The following is a 5,546-nucleotide window of genomic DNA, read 5'->3' as shown; positions in this document are numbered from 1 at the left end:
ACCTCGTTTAGATTACAATGGGCTTATGAGTGTGTGTGGACAGAAGGTTTTCTTAAGTGTGTATTAGTCGCTCATTTATTCATTGGCCTCTGAATGAAAGGTCTGGCAGTGGGCTCAGAGCTGTGTATGAGGCATTCTTCTTTGAAGACTGGGGATGGGTGGGTGAGATAAATATGAAACGTAATTTTGCGCCATAATTTCAGTATTATGTTACATCTTTGGTTTTATTGCACCGCCACAATAAGTAAATAAATGCATTGTTTTAAAATGTGTTGCAAGACATTCAAGCTCTTATTAAAACTCCTGTTGAGTTCTCTCAGATGGAAACACAGGACATTATCGGTTTCTGGCTCCCGTTTTACTTCTGTATCTTTCCTTTCTCTGGTGTGATTGATTAATCAGCTGCTCCACACTCTCATATCAGCTCTGCTAGTTCGGGCTGCATCAGCTCATCTGTCCCTCTTTTCTCTGGAAATCTGAGCTCACCTTCATCACGGTCCTGATGAATTGAGACGCACACTCTTAGCTTCTCTGAAGGTGGGTCAAGGGGCCTTTCTGGTAACTTTTTATTCCTTCTCCCTGCCTATCGCCTGCTCCCTGCAACAGCAGCATCTGACAGTACTCAACACAGGATCAAAGCCACCTTGGCCTTAAAGGCTGGGGACTGAGAGGAAACCTTGAAGTCTCATACATTAATACCTGGTCCTTTTTCAACACTCATTTTTCATCAAGAACCCAAAATAGCAACTGAGAGGATGGTGTCTGCAGAAACATTTTCTCATGAATATTTTTATTCATGCCAAAACATTTTGAAAATCAAATTAATATTTTGTAGCATTAACTGTTCAAAACAATACTTAGGTGTGAAAGTTGGAGTATTCTGCTGATAGGTGAATTATAATGCTAAAGAACCTATACCTCTAAATCTGAGTGCCTTAATTCTTCATTTCCTGATGATCTTATTTAGAGATTTTTATTGTCCTAACATCTTATTTTTATTTATTTTAAATTTTACTTTAATCAATTTGTGTATCATAAAATAATTGTTACCATGTTATTTAATTAATATTTTCTTTATTTATTTTGAGCCACAGTCTTAACTGAGCCTGTGATGCATAGACCAGGTTGGCTTTTAACCCTGTGATCCACCTGCCTCTGCTTGTGAGTGCTGGGAGTAAAGGCAGGTGTCACAAAGTTCTGGCCAATTAGTTTTTTAAAGTACAAATATAAATCTTTGCTTTAAAAGTTTTAAAAAGCTGCAGGTCAATAAGGCAAATGTTTCTGAAACCAAAGGCTGCAAAAGAAGTATTAAAGAAGTCTGAATGCTTTAATGATTCATTCAATCACAGTTTTTATTCTTTGTAATATTCTCAAAACTGCTTACTGAACTCTAAATTTAGTACTATAATTGTGCCTTTTAAACCTCTTGTCTGTTTAGAAAAAAAGCAGGTATTTGAGTCAGATTTTGCTTTTCTTTGTTCTTTCACCTTTATTCAAAGACGCAGCCCATTATAAACTTCCTAAGTTTTGCTTCATATGAACATTCCTGGTGAGAAAACTCATATTAACACAGCAAGCCTTAAAAAAACGGGCGACTCCCATTCCCCTCTCTGAGCCAAGGATGATGCTGCAGGTAACAGTTGTTTACAGACACCTGCAGATTTCTGCACGGGTTCACCCTTCCTGCCAGACTCCAAAGGTCAACCCACAGGGGGCCCTCCAGATACACCAGCCAGCCCCTGCCCCAGCTCTGAGGACACCAACCAACAACCTGACTTCTCCTCTTCCTGGAGAAACAGATGCCTGAGATTCCCAGGATGGCAGCAAACCAAATGGTCCTTCCCCCACACCTCCCACTGACTGTAACCCCACTGACTCCCAACTTCTCGCTCCCCACGCAGTTCCACGCCCACAGGAAGCAGCCAGAGTGAGCCTGCACCTCTATACCCAAGGAGTCTGGGATGCTTAGGTGGAAACCCTACCTCTCTCCTTCTCCCCAGACCCTACTCCCTCACGGAAGCCATCCAAGCAGCAGCCCCTCCCTTCAGAAAGTCCAGCAAGTGTCAGCCCTTCCCAGGGGCTGGTCAAGACCACTTCTGCAGGCCACTTAAGACACAGCTACCATACCTGCCACATGTTCTCAAGTTGTCTCCCTGGCCTTCCCTGGAGCCATTTGGGAGGTGCTGTGCTGTGCTCAAATTAAACCTGGATTTATTTCAAACAACACAAAACAAAAAATTAACTGTTTTGTTAATAAGAATAGTTTATTATAAAAAAGTCTAATGAAAACATAATTGCCGGAAACATCACCATAGAGATAAAATTCTGATTTTATCATGTTTTCTTTGACACTGTTTCTATTTCTGTGCACACAGAGATTAGTTATCACATGGGATAATCAGGACCACATATTGTGTGGTCTTTGGCAACAGGCTCTCACACTTAGAATTTTGTCATTGGCATTTCCTGAATCAATACAACTCGATGCATCAGTTTGGAAATAAACGATAAGAGATCTGGAAAATGACAGGCTGAAAAATGTGCTCCCAAGTGATGTAAAGGGAGAAAATGGTCACAGTTAAATTGCAGGGAGAGGGAAGATTTCCCTCAGTGGATGTTTGACGGAGAGGTTGTAATGGTTAACTGTGTGCCTGGGTTTGGGTAATACAGGCATTTGGAAGAGCATTTGCGAGTGTTGTCGAGGATGTTTTTGGATGCCAACTTTAGAATCTGGACGACAAATGAAGCAAATTGTTGCCTTTACTATGGGTGACTATAGGTGGAGTTTCTCTGTGCAGCTGCTTCCAAACAAACATTCAGAGGCTCAATGTTAACTATAAATGATAACTCAGGCTGGTTACTAACTAACTGATATATTTTAATTTAACCCACATTTTTTTATCTGCCTTCTGACACATGGCTGTACCCTTTTTCAATAAGCCATGTTCATTTTGCTTCTCTCTGGACTCCGCATACCTTGCCCTTCTTCCTCCCAGTGTCCTTTGGCTGGCTGTCCAGCCTTTGCCTCCTGCCTAGCTACAGGCCAGTCAGCTCTTTCATTAAACCAATCAGAAGGTGCTTCGGTAAAGACACATCCTGACAGTGGAGGGAAAGATTATCCCATAACAGGTGAACTCATCCAATCAACAGCAGACACAGCAGAAGGGAAAGCAAAGTAGTGTTGCACTCTTGGATAGCTGAACATGGGTACGTGCCTGCTTTCCTGACCTTAGACTCAGCCCAAACATTGGCTCTTCTTAGAACTAAGCATATTACTTCTCCCAATCACACTTTCTCTGTTGGCTTTCTGGGTTTACCGACCTCAGACTCGACCTAGAACCATACAAAGAACTCTCAGGGGTCCTCATTTACTACGGAGTCATTTCCAAGATTGGATGACTACACAAGCATATGTAGTGTGTGGCGACAGACAGACAGACAGACACACAGACACACAGACACACAGTTTTCACTTGCAAATGAAGAGTAAAAAAGGAAGCTGTGCATCAAGTCAGTAGGTACAAATGGTCATAGAGGAAAGCAAGGCCTATGTGTCTGAATAAGAGAAAGAAAAAAGTCACGGTTATCGGAATAACAGCAGTAGGGGTCAGAGGTGGAGACAGAGGAAGGGATACAGAAGACACAACCTGCCTGAAAATGACTCTCGTGAAATTGGTAACGCCACCATTTTCTTCTCTCTACCACCAGTATGCAACTGTGCTCTTTCCTGGGCTAACGGAAATAGGTTGGCCGTTTGATGCACTGTTTGAGAAAAGAGGTCATCCCATGAAAGACATGGCAGGTAATTCTTTGAAAGGCGTTGAGTTTTCTTCAAAGCCACGGTGCTGAGCCGCCAGGCAGAGAATAGGAAAGCAAGCTTTCTCCACGGCTTGAGGGTTAAGCGTCGGGTTAATCAAGTTTTCTTGGGGGAAAACAGAAATAGAATCAAGGAATTGGATCAAAAGACTATGGAGGCTGAGAATTCCCACTGCACCCTATTTCCTACAAGCTGGGATGCCAGGATGGCCTGCGGTGTAGTGAGGTTTTTACCTTCCACTCTTAGAAGCAGAGGAAAGGCTATGCAAATGCTACTGGGAGCAGCGGTCTGGTGCCCCTGGTCAAGCAGCCGAGCCTCCGTGCTACCGCGGACTCCATCTTCTTTTCCAGCGAGGTCTTTAATTGATTGGGTGAGGCCCACCCACATCAGGGAGAACAACATGCTTCCTTGAATCCCCGCAGAAAATTCTAAGCTCACTCAGAAATATCCCAGACACACAATGAGCCAGTAACGGGGATTCCACTGCATAGTGACACTAACACACAAAATTAGTACCACCATAGGAGTTAAGCCAAAAATTAACTAGAAATTCAACGGATCTCACAAACCTCTGAAATATATTCAGATAAGGCATTCCATTCATATTTGTATCTTGCTGGGAGAAGAAATTTACAATGGAAAGATCTGTATTGAGTAGACACAGTACCCGACTGACTAAAACTTTACTAGTGTCTGTTGGCCTTCTCTGGCTTTACAGGCAGGCCACCTTCCTTGGGAAGAAGCAGGGAAGGGTGCCAACGTAGGAAAGCATCACTCCGAGTATCTTAACTCCATGTCTAAGACCAAGAAAGGCAGAGAAGGCAATAGCAAATAGAAAAACTTCAGCGTCTCACAAGGAACCAGGCATTTCGAGCGTCGAGTGCTCATGAAGGTGCTTGTAGTTAGTGCTTGCTTTGCCTTACACACAAGGTTTGTTTCCCTCAGGTAACCCCACACTTCCTGTTAATGGAAAACATAATCTGCGAGCATTCATTCACGGCTCTATCGTAAAGGGGGTCCCCACATTGCAAGTATTTTTTTAAATCGCATCTAATATTCATGAATCGATTCTCATCATAGCCAACATAATTTTCATGAGAGATTAAAAAAGTGTAATTTATTAAAGAAAGTGTAGTTATTTCACAATGAAGCAAAAATGACAGCTTGTTCAAAAGGGTGGAAAAAAAGCCTCTGAATTGCTTTGTAATGTCAGAGTTTATTTGCTACACCAGTGGTCTAATGATATAAAGGGTACCTTGCTTCAGAAACACTTTGAAGTAATCTGTTGCTCTTTGCCATATCTAATGAATGGTGAAAATATGGCTTTAACAGAGAAACCCTGTCTCGTAAAACCAAAAAAAAAAAAAAAAAAAAAAAAGGCATCGATCCTGTCACAAATGAAAGACCAGAAGTGAAAGACCTAAAACTGAACCCAGAAACTTTTAACTTCAGAGCCTCCAAAACTGCTTACACTTTTAGTTAATTGTATATGTTTGCTACTCTCTACAGTTGTTACTTTTTGTGTTGGATACCACTGAATAACAGTATCCTTTAAATTTCCTGTGATAATGAGGTTTTGAGATTGACAAAAAAAGAGAAAAATTTAATGCAAAACAGCAATTTCTGGATTTTTTCTCTTAAGTTCTGAATACGACATTCTCTTTTATAGATTTAAAATATATTCCATTCACGTACACCAGCACTTATTGTCAAGGTATCATGCGCATAG

Source organism: Mesocricetus auratus, unplaced genomic scaffold (assembly GCF_017639785.1).
Source record: "Mesocricetus auratus isolate SY011 unplaced genomic scaffold, BCM_Maur_2.0 Super-Scaffold_100011, whole genome shotgun sequence".
Lineage (NCBI taxonomy): Eukaryota > Metazoa > Chordata > Mammalia > Rodentia > Cricetidae > Mesocricetus > Mesocricetus auratus.
Note: the sequence above shows the minus strand (reverse complement) of the source record.